This window comes from Engraulis encrasicolus, chromosome 15 (genome assembly GCF_034702125.1).
Source record: "Engraulis encrasicolus isolate BLACKSEA-1 chromosome 15, IST_EnEncr_1.0, whole genome shotgun sequence".
NCBI lineage: Eukaryota > Metazoa > Chordata > Actinopteri > Clupeiformes > Engraulidae > Engraulis > Engraulis encrasicolus.
Window position 1 is genome coordinate 15,138,174 of NC_085871.1, and position 22,500 is coordinate 15,160,673.

General features: G+C 43.8%; 1 protein-coding gene across 1 annotated transcript in view; it reads left to right on the forward strand.

Annotated features, from left to right (window-relative positions):
- Positions 1–22,500, forward strand: part of magi2a (membrane associated guanylate kinase, WW and PDZ domain containing 2a) — a 465,595-nt gene that overhangs the window by 173,798 nt on the left and 269,297 nt on the right. The window lies entirely within an intron of this gene.

Consider the following 22,500-nt stretch of genomic DNA (forward strand, 5'->3'; position numbering starts at 1 on the left):
AGGAGAAAGAGAGAGAGACAGAGAGAGAGAGAGAGAGAGAGAGAGAGAGAGAGAGAGAGAGAGAGAGAGAGAGAGAGAGAGAGAGAGAGAGAGAGAGAGAGAGAGAGAGAGAGAGAGAGAGAGCGTACTATGGAATGAGATAAACAGACAAAAACACAAGTTCAGTCTCATAGGGGATGACGATCGCTATTTGCCACCTGTAGGAGATTTGCAAAGACAACCTTAAGCCAGTAAAGCTGTTACCCGTCAGATGGATATATTTTTTGTCTTGTTTAGTTTCACTTATTTTATTATTTTTGGTGTAGCTTCCAGGTGTGTACGTTTGCATTCCTAATTGACAACATATGTAAGTTTTCCTTTGGGTTCACCCAATTGGAGTTTCTCTTTTTATCTTTCTTTCTAATTGTAGGATGTTGAACACTGAAGAAGGCTCTGTGCAGCCGAAACGTCTGTCATATCAGTCCCTGCAATGTTTAAATAAAAAGGAAAGTGCAAGAAAGAAGAAAAAACTGAGTGCGATCCATTTTCTAACTATTTGTAGGATGTTCCATTGAGTAAAGTATTGCTAATATGTCATATATATCTTGGCAGAGAGAGAGAGAGAGAGAGAGAGAGAGAGAGAGAGAGAGAGAGAGAGAGAGAGAGAGAGAGAGAGAGAGAGAGAGAGAGACAGAGACAGAGAGAGAGAGACAGAGTGCCTCTCTCATGCAAAACAAAAAGGTTTTTTTTTCAGAGATGCTGCATTGCTTGACTGTCTCACCAAAGCCCCAGGCCCACAAATGTAGTTTTGCCAATTTCCAAGGACCCTGTTTCACCATAGTAACTCTTATTGAGTCGAACCTCTATGTAAGAGACTTGAACCAAATTGAATTAATTTAAATGAGAAATGGACTACAATCCCATTTTATTCTTTTTCTCTTACTCTTAAAATTAATAACTTCTCTTACTTTCTCTCTTTCTCTGAAAATTAACACTCTCTCACCGTTAGGTGGGCTGCTTTTCAACAGTTGAAAGAGCCGGCACACTATTCAATAGGCCTATGAGAGGATAATATAATGCACAGAGTCTCGCATTGAAGAACCCATAAAATCCTGAAGACGGAAGAATCCCATGGAGTCTCACTTGAGTTAATATTCTCTCCAGGACCACTGGCAGGGATCAAAGTGGGAATATTCGGAACGGTATTCCTCTTCCCCCCACTGAGGATTCTACTCTGGAACACATGAGGTGACTGACAGGGATGATGGTGTACTTATATATACGTACGTACTGTTCCACTGTCTTAGCCTATTCATATACATGGGTAAAGGATACTTTCAAATATGTGTGGGAGGACATAGGATCACTGGCAGGGAGACCATTGGCAAGTCAGAATATTCAGTCTTTTACTCAGTACATAGCTGCTGTTGATGCATCTATGTTTTAAGATTCTGACCTGTAATACAGGGTTCTTTGCCTGGGATAAGAGTTGACCGTGAATGATTTTCTAATGCCTTGGCCTGTCAATGCATGGGCATAGCGCTCACGATTACTATCTGGTTTCACAGACAGATTATTTAGAAGGATATTCCAGTAACCTATCCAGACTTTCTTGCGTAACACATAGCTAAAGGGAGCTTTGAGATTCCATTCCATAACAGGCTGGATCAAAGACTCAAATGACCGTGGGAATACTTAGAATGGCATCCTGGTACGATAATTTATTGATGCATGAGTAAAGGGTGCCTTATGGTTCTGCTCCGAAAAACAACAGATCATCTAGATCAAAGTGGGAATACTAAGAACGATATTCCGCACTAGCCTACCGAGCCTCTATGGAGGCACGTGTACTGGAGAATGTCTTGAGAATCCACTCGGGAACGCACATAAGGAATTACTGGCAGGGATCAAAGGCAAACCGTTTGGAATGACATTAAAATGTTGATCTCCCTTACTATTCTGATACAAGATTACTGGCAAGATTGATCGTCAGAAGAATATTTAAAATGATAATTCACTGACCTACCTACCTACAAAGCTGTAATATTCTGTACCATAAAGCACAACTGGATCACAAGGCAAGGCAAGGCAAGGCAAGGCAAGGCAAGTTTATTTATATAGCGCATTTCATACACAGGTGCAACTCAATGTGCTTCACAAAGTTAACAAATGTAAATGAAAGGAAAGCAGGGAAATGAATTAGAGTCAAAAAAACATTTAAAACATTAAGATAAAACATAAGGTAAAAATAATAATAAAATAAAACATAAATAAACATAAAACCTTGAAAAACAATTCTTATTTTACTAATTTACTTCTCTTATTTTACCGTCTTTTCATTCAATAATTTAAGAAAGCATCTGAGAACAGCTTTGTCTTGAGTCTAGATTTAAAGCTATCAATAGTGGGTGCATTTTTTACGTCATCTGGAAGCTGGTTCCAAAGCTTTGAAGCATAGAAGCTAAAGGCTGCCTCTCCACATTTTGTTTTGACTTTTGGAATCACCAGCAAATTCTTCTCCGTTGACCTTAGTGACCTGGCCGGTGCATACAGCTGAAACATATCCAGTAGATATGTGGGTCCCATTCCATTTAATGATTTAAATACAAGTAGCATTGCCTTAAAATCAATTCTGTAGCTTACTGGGAGCCAATGCAGCGATCTTAAAATTGGAGTAATGTGGTCAAACTTCCTTGTCTTTGTAAGAACCCTTGCAGCTGCATTTTGTACCAGTTGAAGCTGTTTAATGGTCTTATTTGGGAGGCCAGTAAACAGACTGTTACAGTAATCGACTTTACTAGAAATGAAGGCATGTATTAGCTTCTCCAGATCATGTTTAGACATCAGGCCCCTAAATTTAGAGACGTTTTTTATGTGATAGAATGCAGACTTAGTAATAGCTTTCATGTGACTGTTGAAATTTATGTCACTGTCAATGAGGACCCCAAGATTTTTAACTGTTTCCCTTGGTTTCAGTCCCTTCGTTTCAAGGATAGTAGCAATCACAGACATGATTGTGGGATGATAGTGGGAACTACTTAGATTGATTCCTGCTACCTTTATTGATGCAGTGGTTAAGAATGCCCCAAGACTCCAGAACACATGGGATCAGCTGTGAGAATACTAAGAAGGATATTCCACTTTCATGTCTAGCCCGTGTGACTGCATGTGTAGGCCTACAGGAGGAATGTCTCTGGATTCCATTCCGGGACACACATAACGGATCGCTTGCAGGGATGACGGTGGGAATACATGGAATGATATGCTGCTATACCTTAGTCTGTCTTGGGCTCCAAAACACACGGGATACAACGTACAGCAATAGTGATATTCCGCTAGCCTACATAGCCTCTAAGGATGCACGTGGGGTGTACACGGAGGAACGTCTTAAGATTCCGCTCCGGAACACACATAAGGGATCACTGACGGGGATCAAAGTGGGAATACTGCAGGATGATACTCCGCTCGCCTACCTATCCTCGGAGGATGCATGGGTACAGGATGCACTAAGTGGGTCACATGCTGCTGCTCACCCTGTGTAGTGTAGGATGCGGGGGATAAAAAAAAATGGGCTTTGTTAGATCTGCTCGCTACTATAAATAATATAGCTGAGTATAAATAGGCTACCCTGCTTCAATCTCTGTCTGTCTATATATAAATATGGCTTTGTCTTTCTCTTTCTTGCTGTCTTTCTATGTTCTCTCTTTCTCCATTCCTTACTCTTGTTCACTTGCTCTCTCTTTCTGTCTCTCTCTCTCTCTCTACTCTATTTAGGTTACTTTTCTGTGCTCTCCTTTTCTCTCTCCCTTTCTCTTTTTTTCTCTTTGTCTATTCATCCTCTCTTTCTTAGTGGTTGTTTTTACTTATCTTCCTCTTTCTCACCATCATTGTCTCTCTCTCTCTCTCTCTCTCTCTCGCTCTCTCTCTCTCTCTCTCTCTCTCTCTCTCTCTCTCTCTCTCTCTCTCTCTCTCTCTCTCTCTATCTCTACTGTACCAAGACTTTGCTGTGGTTATCATAGTGGACACTCGTTACAGTAAAACACAGCAAGCCGATACTTATATGGTGGTGGCATATCCTGTGTGGGTGTGTGTGGCTGTGTGTTTGTGTGTGTGTGTGTGTGTGTGTGTGTGTGTGTGTGTGTGTGTGTGTGTGTGTGTGTGTGTGTGTGTGTGTGTGCGTGTGCGTGTGTGCGTGCGTGTGTGCGTGTGTGTGTGTGTTCGCGCGCGCGCCAGCAGGACCAGTGTCTTACGGGACTGCTTTACAACTGTGAACACTCCACTGTACACAGAAAACAGATATTTGCCCGGGGTATCCATCTTGTGTTGAAATTGGATGAAGGCGCGTAGCGGCACCGCTCAACACAAATCCTGGCCCATCCATCTCTCTCTATTTCACCACCGCAGCAATCACAGATGTAATCTCTCTCAGGTGTGAAGCAGAGGCTAACACAGAGGCAGAGGCTGAAGCTGGAGGAGCGATTGAGAGGCTGAAGCAGGGGTGGGATGAAGGACCAGAGAGGAGTAGCCAGAAGTAAAGGCTGATGGCAGAGGAGGCAGAAGACAGAGGGTTCGTTCTAATATCCTTGCTCCCTTGCTCCCTTGTGGCCTCGTGATGACATTACTGACGACAGAAGTGTGTTTCAATATCTCGCAAAAGCGCAATTCTAATGTAACTTTTCTCATTTCTCACACCCAGCTTACCACCTACTCACACTCTTGCCTTCAGGGAAAAGGTACCGCAGTATCCCATGCAACACCACACGCTCTAGGGACAGTACCTTCCCACAAGCCATCCACCACTTAAATATACACTAGCACTTTACAAATGTCTCCAATGTTTTTGTATGTCATTCCCTATTAATTTATTTATGTACCCCCCTGTTTCTTTCATACCCCCCTCCCTAGTTTTGTGTCTTTAGTAGTAGTGTTGAATGTGAGCACACCAAATAACATTCCTAACAACTGTATTTTACACTGTTGATATGGCTGAAATAAAACTTGAACTTGAACTTGAACTTGAACTTCATTTGCAATCGAGATGGTGAAGGAAGAATAGTCTCCCAAAAGTTGACAGCAGGGAGCATCAAACCCCCCAATGAAAAAATGTTGCATTTGCTGTGTAATAAAACATATTGCAACTGATAACCTTCTGCCCCTCACCCCCACTCAGCTGTCTCCTTCTCATCTCTCCCTCATTTGGTGACAGCTTGCGTGAGATGTGCGCTACCGCCATCTACAGTGCCAAGGGTACTCCATTCATTCTCAACCGTAAGACTCCAAAGGTCTCTTAACTAAAGGGGCCTTCACCTGACATCACATGGATCCAGGAAATGAACCTGAAGATGTCTTGAAGTATCTTACTCTAATAGAAGATGTTTGGTTGGAGGTATAGGCAGGGATAGAGGCAGATGCAGAGGACCGGAGACATAGGCAGCAGAACGGTGCAGAGTTGAGAGTGGAAAATTTGGCTGTGGTTTCTAAAACAGCCTTGTGTCTCTCGCTTTCTCGCGCGCCTGCTCTCTCCCAGCAGACTGCAGCAGTTGCCTGGCTTTGATAGATGGCCTTTAACGGATGGTTGCTGTCGTTAGTCATGCTCTGACAAGCCAGCAAGCAAACGAGTGAAGCGTATGTGTGTGTGTGTGTGTGTGTGTGTGTGTGTGTGTGTGTGTGTGTGTGTGTGTGTGTGTGCGTGCGTGCGTGCGTGTGAGTGTGTGTGTGTGTGTGTGCACAAGCGCTCAGGTGAAGTTCAAGGAGGGAGAAATGGAAGAAAGGAAGAATGGATGGATGAAAGGAGGAGATGGGAGTCTGCGGGGCAGTCAGGCCCGGATGCAGTGAACCCAGTGGTGGTCCTGGTCAGGCAGCAAGGCCAGGGTGCACGCGGCGGCTGTAGACAGCAGATGGCATGGGGAGGAAAGAGAGAGAGAAAGTGATGAAGTTGTGAGTTGTGAAAATGAACAAAGACGGGCAGAGTAATAAAACATCAGGCCCGAGTTGAAGACTTCCTTACTCATCAGATAGCTAATTACACGGCATCGGGGAGAGCGGGGGAATTTCACTGATGTAGGTCTTTTTCATCATTCCAAACCGTCCCAAGCACTTGCACGGCATACAAATGTGAGGTGAGTGGAAGGATTTTTGTATGCCGCTGGTGGAGTGCCCTTCTAATAGCCTTTTTGGCAATCAGCACCACAATTTTTTTTTATTTTGGCAATGTGTTTCGAGCTTTTATTTTGGCAGTGTGTCTCATTTCCTCATCCCTTGTCATATCTGTTTACTGATGGCAAGGAAAGACATTAGACAGCATTGGTTATGGAGTGTGCAATACCCTGACAAATATATTGATTCCTATAATTGTCCTGACATATTCTTTGTTTACGGTGTTTAAGGTGGTTTTAAGAAGACATTTGGACATCCTCATAGACGGCCGTTATAAAGCCAGTTGAGGCCAAATCCAAATTAACCAAATACTGTAACAAAGACATCCACAAACATAAAAAATGGTGAGGACCACTCAAAATAGTGCACTTGTCCTTTAAGACCTTATATTAGAATACAGGGTAAGTAGTAAGTAGAATTTTTGGAAAAAAGCAATACAGAAATAATAATAATTGAGCTTTTGTTGTATAATTTTATAATTAAACTATGGAGAAGCAGTGTCCACTCAAAATCAATATACAGTATGTCTGATAGCCTATTATAATATTGTGCTTTTTTAGAGTGTGTCTTTTAGAGAAAAGCATGAAAACACGACCGTTTTTCTTCTGCATGTTCTTCTGCATATGGATGCACTCTCTACATTCTAGGAGGACGCTAAGTTATACAATGACAATTTGAAAGTTAAAATGAACTTGCAAACTTGCAACCCTGAACTGATCACATCCCAGTCAAATTCACCCCATACAATATTCACACCTCAACTGATAGTCAACCACTCTACCAGTAGGTGTGGGAATCCATTATCTCTACTAGCCAGGCTGTCACAACTTAATGCTTCCGCTCAATTCCATTGCACTCCAGCAACTAGGTCAGATACCACAGCTAGCACCAAAAGGTAAGGGAACAGAACAGCAGATAACAGCAGAGCAGTGAAATCATGATGTCATCTAGGTCCATCTGTGGTTTAGCAATTGCATACATGTGCGCCATTAGATTAGAGATAATAGCTTTTATTACAGTTTTTCTCAATTGGTTTTGTACATTTCTCACAACAGAATAATGATTCTCAAAAGTCTTTGTTCAATTGTGACTTCCTGGGGTTACCTGTGCACATGGTCAAATCAGTTTCTCATTGTTTTCGGCATATAGCAAATGCTCTGGTCCACCATGCCACGGCTGTGTACAATTCTCAGTGATTTCGTACATTATCAATTGCTTTTGTCACATCACTCAAAAAGCTTTGTCACTGAATGCATGAAACTATCTCAATCTTATCTGATCAATGTAATATAAAACTGAATTTACAACATTTCCCATCCAATCTAAACAACATTTCGCTTCAGAAAAGATCCTCAAGAGTGTACTATTCAATTGACAACATGAGAAATTGATTTGACTAGCTTGTCCATACACTATGACACAATGACTAACCATTCTGCTGGCGCTGATATGTTCATTGACACAAAAACTTGGTTTTTGAAAGACAAATAAGAGTTTTGAGCAAGAGACTCGGTTTTGCAGGTTATCCACCGTGTTTTGCCATTTGTTAAAGCTGTTTTGAGAATGAATATTATGTTTCGCAAATTGCGAGAGAGATTCGAGAAATGTACAAAACCAATTGAGAAATACTGTAGTACCCAAACGTAGATGTGTAGTGCAGTCAAGTGATCTCCACACATACGTTTTGTAACATTGAAAACATTTAGGACACATGTAACATACAGGCAATTGATACAATGGCAGCAATTGGTTAAATATAAAAAAATAATGTAAAATAAATGTACATGCAAGCCTAAAGTGGAGCATCACCGGCTGAGACATCATGCCATCTCTTCCAGCCCATAAGGCCAGAGGAAGACCTTTTTAAATGCTCGTCTAATGGCCTGGAGATCCCTCTTGGCCTTTGATTCTTATTCAGCAGCCGTATATTACACACCCTCAGCATAGCTGTTTAGTATGTGTCACACACACTGCTTTCAACACAAGTGAAGAGATACAGTACACAGATAAATAAATAAATAAATACATGAATAAGAGAGAAATAATAAATATTATGTCCCGAAAGCAACAGACATTGTCCTCCCACACCTTTCAGTTCTGCTGTCTCTCGAGCACTTTGGCAGGAAGCAACGTGCCGCCGCCTCACTAAAAGGTTACAGGCGCTAAAAGAAGAACGTCCTCGCAAACAAGACCCAGACGGTGGAAGAATTCCCAGAGCAGCGGCTGTGCTTAGTTTGTGCGTGGTTAGTGCTCAGTGTGTGTGTGTGTGTGTGTGCGTGTGTGTGCGTGTGTGTGTGTGCGTGTGTGTGTGTGTGTGTGTGTGTATGCTGCAGTGGGGTAGTTTTGTTGTTACTGGTAAAAGTAAAAGTGTAAAAACATTTCCTCACTGACAGATTAGGGTTAGGGATTGTATCGGTTTCGGCACAGTTATTGTTATTACATTACATTACATTGCACTTCCGTGACGCTTTCATTTATTCAAAGCGTCTTACAGTTATTCTTTTTCAGGGTATTGGTTACAGTCCCTGGAGCAATGTTCGGTTAGGTGCCTTGCTCAAGGGCACTTCAGCCATGAATAGAGAGGTAGGGAGAGCTCAGGTGGGATTCGAACCTGAAACCCCCAAGATTGAAAGAACAACTCTCTAACCACTAGGCCACGGCTGCCCCAATTTGGCATATTGTTGGTGTTATTATAAATGGAAGGCCCACACAAAGACAGAAAGGGCCACACAAGGGTGTGTGTGTGTGTAGTACGCGCTCAAGCGTTTGCTCACACGTGTTGACAGTGTTGAGTCACGGCCATCTTCAGGTTTTGGCTCATTAGTGGGAGTGTGTCAGGCTTGTTAGCGGTGGCCTCGGGATTTGAGGTGATGTAAGGAGATGACTTGGTAGATTGGTGGTGTAGTGGAGTAAGGAGCATCAAGCACCCCTTGAAAATCAAAAGTTTGCGCATCTCTTCTCTCTTGCAATATTTTTTCGTTTGCCTTACCATAACTTCCTGCCATGTTACTAGCAAGTTATGTTAAAGGGCAGCACAATAGAAATTTTGATTGGCAGTGAATGCATGTTTTTGGAAATCAGTGCAAATTTCACAAAAACTATGATATAGTCATGGGTGAGCGGTTAGGGCGTCAGACTTGCATCCCAGAGGTTGCCGGTTCGACTCCCGACCCGCCAGGTTGGTGGGGGGAGTAATCAACCAGTGCTCTCCCCCATCCTCCTCCATGACTGAGGTACCCTGAGCATGGTACCGTCCCACCGCACTGCTCCCCATGGGGCGCCACTGAGGGCTGCCCCCTTGCACGGGTGAGGCATAAATGCAATTTCATTGTGTGCAGTGTTCACTTGTGTGCTGTGGAGTGCTGTGTCACAATGACAATGGGAGTTGGAGTTTCCCAATGGGCTTTCTTTCTTCTTTCGATATAAAAAACAAACAAAAACAAAACAAAACAAAACGCCCATTCACTGCCATTCAAAATTTCAAACTCATTGTTCCACCCTTTAAAATGTATCAAATCTGAGTTTCACAAATCAACAATGCCAAAAATGCAGAATGGGATAATCAGAGGTTTGGACATTTGATGCACCCTAGTGTGGATGCAGGGGTGCAGATCCGGAGGGAGCATGCCTCACCCCCTGCCTTATTTCTCACTTCCCCACCTTTTAAAATACTTAGTCGAATGAAAGGAATGCATTTGTGGACTGTACATAAAATGCAATTTTAGTCTTAATATTCACAAGAAGTCACTGTTTAGTCGTTTCACGCCCCAATCCTGACATTGGGTGTGCATTCCAATATCCGACCTGCCGTCCTCCACTTGTGCTTGTGGCCTCACATTTTGCTGATGCCTCGCCTCCATGTAGAAAACAATTTAGTTTCCCCGCTGTCAGCCTAGGGTTAGGTGCCTTGCTCAATTGGCACCTGAGAATAAAAAAAATGTCATATCAGCTGATCTTTAGGCATATTGGTTTCCACACTAAGGTAATGCATTCCAATATGCAACCTTGCGTCCTCCACTTGGGCTTGTAGCCTCACGTTTGGCAGATGCCCCGCTGTTTTCCTGCTGTCAGCCTAGTCAAAACAATTTTTGGGGACTATTCTTCATATTGAAATATAATGCTGTTTTCAGTGAGTTTTAGATTCGTGTATGTGTGTGTGTGTGTGTGTGTGTGTGTGTGTGTGTGTGTGTGTGTGTGTGTGTGTGTGTGTGTGTGTAAGAGGTATTCTAATCTGAGCCTGGCGGCCTCTGCCTGAGGTGTGATTGGCCTAATTAGCATATGTAAAGGGCCCACCACACTCTGGCTGGCAGACTACTTAAGCAAGGGCAGAGGAGACCCTGGCAGGCTTCCTTGGTAGAGACAACACCGACACAGTGATGTAACTTGCAAAGACGCTTCCTGCTAAATGAGCAGTGAATAAATCGGATCAGAAGTGCCAGCCTGATATTTATATGACCCACAATGTCATCATGACATATTACTTCCAGGTACGAGGCCACAAGCACAAGTGGAGGATGCAAGGTCACACATTGGAACGTACCCTGGGTCTGCACCGAGGGCCTAGGTGAGAGGGTTGGCCATGGTGTGGAGGCTGGTTGTGATAAGTGGTTGTTTTGGTGACAGACTGGTGGTGAGCCCAAACTGACTAATAGCGGAAGAAAGAGTGATAAAGTGTGATGATTCACTCGTCCTCTCCAAAGTGAGGAGTTTCTCTGCCTACCTCCTTCTATCCCTAGCCAGGCCAATCATTCCCTCATCTTCACAATGATAGAGGGGGGAGAGAGAGAGAGAGAGAGAGAGAGAGGGAGAGGGAGAGGGAGAGGGAGAGAGAGAGAGAGAGAGAGAGAGAGAGAGAGAGAGAGAGGGAGAGGGAGAGGGAGAGAGAATGAAAGAATGGCAAAGATCTGGAACTCCTATGCACAGCCAGGTTTCAGGTGCTGGTGAAGTGCAGTCATCAGTAACCCACAGTAAACAAGAAGGATCACCGCACACTGGTGGAATGAAAGAATGGCTTTTGGGGGGAGAGACAAATGCAAAGATGAATAAAAGGAGGAAGCATTGATACTGAATAGAGGGGATACCACAGGTTCTAATCTGAAGTGAAGCAACGGCGGGGGGTGGAACTAGACCCGGAAACCGGAAGAAAATCGCCATTCATCTCTATGGGAGACTTGAGCCAATGCATCTCCTTGCCAGTTCTTGCCAAGTCTACTCTATGTCGGGCAAACGGTAGTTTCCTGTCTTTTTCAATCAACCGTTGTTTGGGCTGATCCTTTATTTCAGAGAGCTATTTAAATTGTTTAAATGACCAATGCGTATTGTTAGTTGACTTGATTGACAGTTAGCATTCTATTACAATTGTGTGGTAGTTTGTGGGATGTGCGCAGATCCAGCAAAACAGGTGCTGGATCAAACAAAGATGCGTAAAAGAAGAAGGAAAAATCGGTACACTGCAACAGTGTGCAGATATTTCCTTCTTCTTTTAGAATTCTTTTGATTGATGGTCAAATGCAACCACCGTAAGAAACGAATGCGGACATTTAGGGCAGAAGAATCCTCGCTGATCATTCGCGGATGCTCCAGAACGCGGTCCATGGATATAGTATGTCAGTGGAAGGAAGATGTATGACGTCAAGAGAGTGTTACAAAAAAAGGAAAGGACTGAGTTTGTGCTGTGTTTGGGTGAGGATGTGTGTATGTGTTTTTTTTTTGTTTCTTTCTGTTATGCAATTTGGTGTGAATAGCAGACGAGAAAACAGAATCTGCGATGGCGTTTGCATGGAAAGTCAGTCCCTCCAGGAAATCGCGATGTTGCGATCGCGGCGTTTTTCGCAACTTCAATGAATTCCCGCGAATTCTGCGCGAGAGCGCAACTTTAACCAATCACCGCGATTTCCCGCAACTTTGAACACTTTGAATCAATCCATGTTGCGCTGACTTCACTGACGTCGACAAACTGAAAAAAATAAAAAAAATACAATAAAAAAGTAACCTAGCAATTAGTCCCAGCACTTTACATGTACAAAGTTGTAGGGGAAAAAACTAATAAATACGAATGTAGGAAACGCCATGTTCTCACTGCGCGTCTGCTCGCATGGTCATAGGGAAAATGTATGCCTAGTCTGGCATAACCAATAGGCCTACATTTTTAAAATGTGCTAGGCCTACATAAATATATAATTAACACTTCATGACAGTCATCTACATTACGCCAAGTATAGGGCTCCTACAACAAGATGTGTGTTTTTTTCCTAAAGCGGTCCACCTGCTGGAGCACTTTGGTGTTTGACTTGTGCGCGTAGGCTACAGAAGGCAACATTTTCCCTCCGAATTGAGATGCGCAAATGTCTTGTCCACAACAAAGGATTAATTTCCATCCTTCATTGTGAATGCTGCGTGCGTGCCTGGCCGATATAGTAGGCCTAATCTCTTTCGCGCAAATTGGGCTATGGCTGGATACGAGCACTTGGTGACCGTGGTGACCGTGTCGTCAAATCACTTTCCTTTGACCTGGCGCGGTCAAACGGGCAAAGAACACTGAACATGAATAAAACCAGAGCAGACACGTTGGAAAGCTGTGGGACTAAGTTGGAAAACTACTTTCTGTCTCTCCCTCTCCTTCTCTCTTCCTTGCGCGATTGACTGTATTGATTGACAGCTGAGACCTCCGTTCTGCAGGCGACGTGGTGTTTTATAGATAACAATCTCGTCGTCTTTTATATTCACAAGAGCACCAAAATTAATATAGGCCTAATTTCTGAGCATTATTCAGCAAGCACGTCACAACAGGAAATCTGTGAACTCCATCCTCGCTACATTGAATGATCATCAGCTGTTAATTTAAAGCCGGCTGACGGCGCGGGAGAACAAAAAAAAAAAAAACCCTAGGCCTATGCTTTCGAAAGCGACCCCTCCCTCTGATTTTATTTGTGTTGCTTTTGGCAAGCTTGAAAATTAAACGCCGACACAGGCAGGCTATGTGTAGCAGACGAATCACATTAACCAGGATTTCAGTCACAAGAGTTCCTGTCGCGCACCCTCTTCAACTGGGTCGACATGGCTAATTCCGCCCGCCGACTTATGGCTAATTCCGCCCGCCTACTTATAAGTGATAGTTAATTAGGCCTATGTATCCACTGTTTAAAGCCGGGCATACACTGTGCGACATTTTTCACTCGTGGGTCTAAAGCTTCTGCTCACACTGCACGATGGAATTTCACTGTTTAAAAGTTCTCAGCTCACGACTCATGTCACGAGCCGACAGTCGGATGCGACAGTCGGATGCGAGCGAAATGCTTCCACCGTACGACGCGACAGGCATGTTTCCCCGGTCTGCAGAGGAGGGAACATTCGCACCTGAGGTGGAGATGAAGTCGGGCTCAACAGCGAATCGCACGGCCCTATTAATTTGTGCATGTGAAGTGTCAAATCGGGTCGTAGCACTGCTTTAACTGTGCGATTTACGCACGAGCCACGACCAGAATTTCAAACCGTTTTGATTTTCTTGCGACCCTGCGATTGCACGATCTTGAGGCGAAATCGCTTGTCGTTACCCCATGTACACTGTACGATGCGAGACTCACTATTGACCTGCGATTGAGCAAGAAATCGTCCCGACTCTCAAAAAGTCGTGCGAGTGCCAAATCGGGGCAAAATCGGGGCAAAAGTCGCACAGTGTAAGCCCAGCTTAAGTCAGGAATGGATATCGTCAATTTGAAACGGTGATGACATTTAAAACAGAGTCAAATGGCCATAAACAGCAGTGTAATGAAGGGTGTCGTAATGGCAGCATGAAAGAGATGGAACTTTTCACAACGACATTCTGGCTAAAAACTTGCCCTGGCCGCTTCTCTGCTTTGCTTAAGGACCAAAATTATAATATAAAAATGGAAATAATATAAAAACACCAGAGGAAACAAAAATCGCACCTTTCACTTCATGCCGCAACAAAATCGCAACAATACAGTAAGAAGCTCCGCAACTTTTATCGCGATTTTCTGGAAATGCGTGTGTGCGTGTGTGCGTGTGCGTGTGCGTGTGCGTGTGCGTGTGCGTGTGCGTGTGCGTGTGCGTGTGCGTGTGCGTGTGTGCGTGTGTGCGTGTGTGTGTGTGTGTGTGTGTTTGTGTGTGTGTGTTTTCGTGTGTATGCAAGAGCAAGTAGGAGATGGGGTTAATGTAGCATACAGAGATAAACACCGCTTCTAACAAAACCTCTTGCGCTCAGTAAATTGCTTCTTATTGTATGGCGCTTGGTATCAAGCCCATTCACACGAACACACATACAAATAAAATGTGCAGACAGCCATACACAAAGCGCACACTAATACCTACAGTATGTACAAAAGCTCTCTCTTTCCCTCCCTCTCTCTCTCTTTCTCTCCCCCTCTCTCTCTCTCTCTCTCTCTCTCTCTCTCTCTCTGTCTCTCTCTCTCTCGGTTGTGTGAAAACAAGTTGCAGCAGCAGTTAGGAATTAGCCAAGCATACGTGTCATCTGCTATGCGCTAATGTAGCAACTTAAGAGTTTGGGAGAGAGAGAGAGAGAGAGAGAGAGAGAGATGAAGAATTTTGAGGGAGAGAGAGGCTTTACTTTGGTACTTTCTACCCAACTTTACTTAAAGTGATACTGTCCCATTTTTGGAAATAAGCTCATTTTACACCTCCCCTTGAGTTAAATAATAGGATTTTATCGTTGTCCTGTACTTTCAACCATTCTCTGGGTATGGCAGTCATGTCTGCTTTGATATTCTCCTATACTTTGAACCGTTCTCTGTGTATGGCAGTGCAAATTTTACCTCCAAGCTAGCAGTTAACATTGAGTCCTATGAGACAAGCTAACGGCTAACTGGTCTCATAGGACTCAATGTTAACTGCTAACTTGGAGGTAAAATTTGCACTGCCATACACAGAGAACAGTTGAAAGTATAGGAGAACATCAAAGCAGACATGATAACAGGCATTATCAAATAGCATAGCCATCAAATGCACATGATAATGCATAATGGGAAATGGAAAAGAGACAGCATCACAGTCAAAGAGTCTAAGTTGGAATAGATGGGTTTTCAGTCTGGATTTACATGTAAAGAGGGGAAGAGAGTTCCAGAGATGGGGAGCAGAGCAACTGAAATGAAACTGAAACAACAGTTACTGCATTTTTGCTTTGTAGGCCAGCATTGTTAGGCATAGAGCTAAGCAGGTAGGCGTCATCAACCCTGGAACTCTTACCCTCCTGAAGTGTAAAGGCTAGTTCATGCAGTCAACAGCCAGATGTAGAAACCTGTAGGCTCTCTTGCATGAAATCAGTGTTATTGGTTGTCATAAATGTCAAGTATAAACAACCATGGATACTCTACCCTTCCTTTTAATGATTGCACTTGATGATGGCAGCGATTAAACTCACAACTCTGTTGATTTTTTGACATTAGTGACTTATGTACAGGGAGACACATCTAGAACCTGTTATGATAAAGTGATTGGTTGTTGCCATTCAACGAGGTGGAGTATCAAGAAGCAAGTCTGATACCCATTCCTAACCCCTGCACTGACACAGTAATGCTAATGGCACCCATGCTGAAACACCACACTGTCAAGTAGGGGTAAGTTGATAAGTGCTCTTCCCCCCCCTTAGTATGCCTCTCTGCTCTTTGCTGTTGAGGAAGTGTGGGTGTTCGTTTTATGCAAGACCGTATTTTTAGCTTTGCACTGAAGTACGGTATGTGGAGCACCATTAGCATACATCGATTAATGGAAATATGAGATATGTGAGCATGTTTCTTGCTTCATGTTTTGCTTTCTCTCTCTCTCTCTCTCTCTCTCTCTCTCTCTCTCTCTCTCTCTCTCTCTCTCTCCATGTCTTTTTGATATCCATCTGTTTGTTTGTTTGCTTGTTCCTTCCTTCCTTCCTTCCTTCCTTCCTTCCTTCCTTCCTTCCTTCCTTCCTTCCTTCCTTCCTTCCTTCCTTCCTTCCTTCCTTCCTTCCTTCCTTCCTTCCTTCCTTCATTTGTTAATTCATTCTGTCTGTCTGTATGTATGTCTGTCTTTATTTATTTATTTATTTATTTTGCTTGTGCGGGTACGTGTGTTGTCTTTCAGATGATGCTAAAACCAAACTGCCACCGAATGTACGTGTTGTAGGTCCACAGCATGATTCTCAATGTTTCATGTGTTCTTGATGCCTCATAATCACCATGACATTGCTCTGGTTTAGGCCTTCAGTTTTCTTTGCACATCCATTATGAATATTCATTGTCACTCAATGAGGAGCATGTTAATGTTCATATCTGTAGTCACCTGTTCTCTTCCGCTATTGGCATTTGAATTTCCCATGTAACACTTTTCAGTGCCAATTCCAGTTGATCCTGCACTCGTAAGTGTTGAATTAACACTGTAATATTTTACTCTGTACTTGTACCACATGCCCACTTCTACTCATTTATCTAATAAGACATGATTTTGACACTGCAATCACTTTTTGTCAACTAAGACCGGTGTCTAGAACAAGATGTTGTTACCTTATTACACTGAACTAAAACGTACTCTAATCTTGACCATGGAGAGTAACCATAAAAAGCTAAATTATGTACGCAAATACAAGCCGCTTCCATCAACTATTCACAACTGTTCACACTATTCCCTGCACACATGGAGATAATTCACCACCCCTCAAGCACAAACTTGATGAGGAGATAAATACAGAAATGAAGTGTTTCCAAGAGAGGAAGGTTGTTTGTTATTCAAGAAACGCAAGGTATGCATTAAGGAGTTGGATGGAAATTGTGTACTTCTTTCTATTGCTATGAAGCAGTTGTCACCGCTGTACATAATTACTTGACTATCATAGTGGTAGAGGTAGTACGCACACGCACACGCACACGCACACACACACGCACGCACACACAAACACACACACACACACACACACACTAAAAGTCAAAACACAGGCGTGGTATCCCCACAGGATCCCCTACAAAATAGTGAGCTGACTGAGAGATGAGAGTTGATCTCATCTCCCCCTTCAAGCTTGAGGGAAACAGCCACACTTACCCAATTAGGCAGGCACACGGATTACACTAAATTTTACTGATACAGAGGAGGCGAGAATAGGAGATTGAGAGAGGGGTGGTGTGTGTGTGTGTGTGTGTGTGTGTGTGTGTGTGTGTGTGTGTGTGTGTGTGTGTGTGTGTGTGTGTGTGTGTGTGTGTGTGTGTATGTGTGTGTGTGTGTGTGTGTGTGTGTGTGTGTGTGTGTGTGTGTGTGTGTGTGTGTGTGTGTGTGTGTGCCAGTGTGTGTGTAACCGTCTGTACGTTTGTCGCATTTGTGTGTGTGTGTGTGTGTGTGTGTGTGTGTGTGTGCGTGTGTGTGCGTGTGTGTGCGTGTGTGTGCATGCGTGTGCGTGTGTGTGTATTTGACTGTGTATCTGTGTTTGTGTCTGTGTAATTGTAAATCCAGGCGCCGTGCTTTCTCTCCTGAGAAAGCACTCAGATTTAAGGACTGAGCACCATTGATGAAAAGCTGGTTTAGAGAACTGGGTTTCGGAGAGAGAGCGAATGAGCAAGAGAAAGATCAATATCTGGAGAGTGCAATAGTGTTTTTCCTTTTAAAGAAGAAAAAAGAGGAGAACGCTCGAGATGAAAGAGATAAAGGGAGAGAAAGAGATAGAGAGAAGAGAGAAAAGAGAGAAAGAGGACAGGGAGAATTGAGGAAAAAAAGAAAGTGAGGTACTGTATGTGTACGAAAAGGTAACACACTGGATACAAGTAAAGCTGTACCATGAAAAGATACATCTACGGTAAAGCAAAAGCAAAGTATTTCTGTGCATGGCAGAGGCCAACCAACAAGTATTTTCGAAAGGAAAAGCCCTCCCGTGTATTCTCGCAGCAGGCAGTGGACAAGTTCAAGACACATGACACTTTGCAATGCACTCCAAAGCGATACATGTTCCAGCTAATCTATAATCTATACTCGACATCATTGTAAATGAGGGCTGGGCCCTCAATGATTCTTCGAGTTTAAATAAATAAATGAATAAGGAAGACACACTGAAGTGTAGTGAAGTGGAGGAGCTCAGCTCAGGCCAATGAACTCGGTATCTTGTCACTCTCAGTGTGACATCACTAATTAGCTCAACGACCAAAAAAAAACAGCTGTGTAAAACCCATTTGGCTGAATGTGGAGAAAACAAAAGCGAAACCACACTGAATATAACATCTAACAAAAAATACTTTAATAATAAGCCTGTTATAAGCGTTGTTGCCAAGGCGTGGCCAAGTGTGAATGAGTGAGATCCATGATTCCTGTGAGTATTTTGTTTAAGGCAAGATACACACTAGAGCATGGCGTGGCTGAGTATTGGACGGTGTGTTCTATTCGGCCTTTCACACCGACAGCGTTGTTGTGTGCGGCCAGCACTGTTCAAATCCCCCCCACAGCCAATGCTAGTCTGCTGCTTTGCCATTAATTTCAACGGGACACCGCCGGCCGCTGCCGTCTAAATTCCGCTCGCATTCTATTTTCCAAATGCAGTGCAGCACGGATCCGTCTCTCATGCCGCTACCGTATTTTCGCCTCCACCTGTACAAATCACTCCCATCCCGTCCCGCTTTTCCGTTCTGGTCTGAAATGGGCCTAAACCTCCCTCCACACTGAGCAGTTAGTGGCAAAGTGTTCAGCTACCCCTGCAGCCTGGGAACAGGAAGAGCTTGCGATCATTGTACAAGGTGAACAATGAGGAGGTGCCACGATGAAGAGTACAAAGCCCTCCAAAGGAGGAATGAAGCAACCACACCACAGTCGTGGGTAAGTGGTTAGGGTGTTAGATTTGTATCCAGAAGATTGCTGGTTCAACTCACGATCCGCCAGGTTGGTGGGGGGAGTAATTAACCAGTGCTCTCCCAAATTCTCCTCCATGACTGAGAAACCCTGAGGATGGTAATGGCCTGCCACGCTGCTCCTTTGGGGTGCTATTGGGGGCTGCCTCCTTGCATGGGTGAGGCATGAATGCAATTTAATTTGGTGCAGTGAGCACTGTGTGCTGTTGGGTGCTGTGTCACAATGACAATGGGAGTTGGAGTTCCCAAGGTGGGCTTTCACTTCCACTTTTACAGACAAGCTGTGTGCAACAGCTGCATGAGTGGAATTGGTTGGAACAGATATGTGGCAGGACTCTTCACTTTCTGAACCCGGGATGTCCGCCTCTGGTGTTGGCCATTATGCACTGAGTCACTCCCTTTCGTCCGACTGACTGAACTGAGTGCCAGTGGCCCTCGGAAAATAGCCTCTTGCCAAGGGGACTTGGCTACTTTAGGATGCATCGGTCACCCATAAATCCATGACATTGCACCCATCAAATATGGTACGTCAAATACAGTTTGTTTGTTTTTGTTTGAAGTCAGATGGATGGATTTTGGCATTGATTCACCTCCATATTTATGGCAAGTCACGGACGCATAAGATACTGTGTATGTGGCTGTGTTCATTCAGCATTTTTTTTTTCTTGACAGCTAGAGGCACCGTCAACATTGCTTCAAACAGAGGAAATGAGCGGAAGTGTTTTAAAGGTCAGAAGAAGCACGACTCACATGTACGTAGGAGATACAAGGAAAAGGCAGTCCTACGTTGAGCCGGTGGCTCTTGCTAGAGCGTACAAAGGTTCCCAAACTTTACCATGACAAGGCCCCCTTTATATTGTTAGATTCCAGACAAGGCCCCCTTACATGGGTCGTGCTATACTATTTTTTTCTGGTGTACAAATGAGTCTTCTCTAAGTCCATCGCCTGATTAACAGCAATGTAAGTGTGTGTGTGTGTGTGTGTGTGTGTGCGTGTGTGTGTGTGTGTGTGTGTGTGTGTGTGTGTGTGTGTGTGTGTGTGTGTGTGTGTGTGTGTGTGTGTGTGTGTGTGTGTGTGTGTGTGTGTGTGTGTACTTTTCATGCGTGCGTGCGTGTGGGCATGCGTGCATGCTTGACTGCTATTTAGTCTTGCCGTGTCCCATAGTTTATGGTATGCCGTTTTCATTGTCAATGATTGTGTTGTAATGTGGCCAATCTCCCGACCGAAATGATTTACGTAGGCAATTCGTTGCTTCTTAGATCTTATATTACGGCATGGTAAATCGTAAACTGCAATCGTAAAAGACAAAAAAGTGCAATCTGACCCTGCCAAGAAACTCCCCTGGGACTCGTAACCTGTTTTCAGATCAGCCGGCCAGTCGCAGTCCCTCTGTAAATGATCATGTCCCTGAAAGAGTAACACTTTCTCTGAAGGTGTCTAACAGAAGGGTGTCATGTAAGTGTCATTAGAATGACATGATCCATGTCAAGAACGTTAATGACGTATTGATTGTTGAAATTGATGTTTATGACTCAATATTGTCATGTGTAATTTTGGTTTTTCGGCTGTCATGACACACAAACGCTGTCAACTTCACATTCCAAAAAGTCCTGTGTTCATACCAGTTTGAATCTATGCTTGTATGACAGCCAAATGACCTATCAATCATAAACGACAATCAGGAAGTACGTAATAGGAAACTATTGTGCTAGAGGGTTAGGAATCAGGAATTTATAGCATAAGCACTTGATAGCCAGAGGTTTCAAAAGTAAAGGTAAAAGTAAAGTCAATGTATAAGTATTACACTAGCACATGATATTATAGCCGTTACACCATTTACACTATTGTATCTAGTGAGATACATAGACTTTTTTGTCACTGAAAAACACTAAAAACCTAACAAGAACCTACCACAAACGTAATCCAAACAGTGCAGAGTCAGCTGATCGTAAGACAAGTACACAGGTCTACTGGTTACTCAGATAAGTTGCCTGTGTTGGAAGGAAACTATGTTTTGTATAGCGCTAATCACCTTTTCAAGGTACTCAGAGAGGTTTTGCCGGAAGTTTACACACACACACACACACACACACACACACACACACACACACACACACACACACACACACACACACACACACACACACACACACACACACACACACACACACACACACACACACACACACACACATAGATGAGAGGAAGGGCTTTCAAAGGCTAACAAAGCCAAAAGGGTTCCATCATTTGAGGCCCAGCCGGATACAGAGCGTAGCCTAATTACTTAGAGCCACGAGAGGAGACCACGACTATGACAGCAAATTGGCAGGTGTGGGAATTGGCATGTCAGCGGATGAGGAAGAGAGTCAAGCTTTTTCGTACAGGAAGTATCGTGTGTGCGTGTGCACGTGTGCGTGTGTGTGTGTGTGTGTGTGTGTGTGTGTGTGTGTGTGTGTGTGTGTGTGTGTGTGTGTGTGTGTGTGTGTGTGTGTGTGTGTGTGTGTGTGTGTGTGTGTGTGTGTGTGTGTGCGCGAATGTGCGTTGTGTGCGTGCATCTGCGCCTGTGCGTTGTGTGCATACATATGCAGTGTGTGTGTGTGTGTGTGTGTGTGTGTGTGTGTGTGTGTGTGTGGTGTATGTGTGCATTTGTGGATGTACTCAATATGTGTGTTTGTGTTTGTGTGTGTGTGGTGTGTGTGTGCATTTGTAGATGTACTCAATGTTTGTGTTCGTGTGAGTGTGTGTGTATGTATGTGTATTTGTGCATGTACTCAATGTGTGCGTGTGCGTGTGCGTGTGCGTGTGTGTGTGTGTGTGTGTGTGTGTGTGTGTGTGTGTGTGTGTGTGTGTGTGTGTGTGTGTGTGTGTGTGTGTGTAGTCATGGGAACGTGACGGATAGATTAGCATCCTATATGGAAGCTGGTTAATTTCAGGCCCCCGCTGGAGTGCTGTGAAACTGGATTGGATTTCCGTGGCCAGGCTCAGAACTGGAAACAGCTTTGACTCTCTCTCTCTCTTTCATCCTCCCTTTTCTGTCTCTCCTTTACTCTCTCAATCACACTTACACTCCTTTTTCAAAACTGGAATCAGTCGTGACTTTTCCTTTCTTTCTCTCTCTCTTCCTACGTCTGCCTGTCTTTCTCTGTCTCTCACACTTTCACTGTCTGTCTTTCTCGTTCATGCTCTCTTTCTACTGTCACAACACCATTTTATTTCTCTCCATCTCCCTGTCTTTCTTTTCTTCCCTCTTTTGTCACTCTTTCACTCTCTATCACTCTTTCTCCCTATCTCCTTCCACTATCTTTCTCTCTTTCTCCTCCTCATCCGTTCGTTCGTTCTCCCTCGCTTTCTAATTCTCTGCACATGCTCTGTCCCGGCCCCTTGTCCCCACAAATGTAATTGAGACTAAAAATAGAACGCTGTGACTTTCCCCCTGCAAATAGGTCAGCAGACCTCCTTTTACCCGAAAGCCAGACCTGGAACAATCCTGAAGTGTGCGTGTGTGTGTGTGTCTGTGTGTGCTTGTGCGTGTGTGTGCATG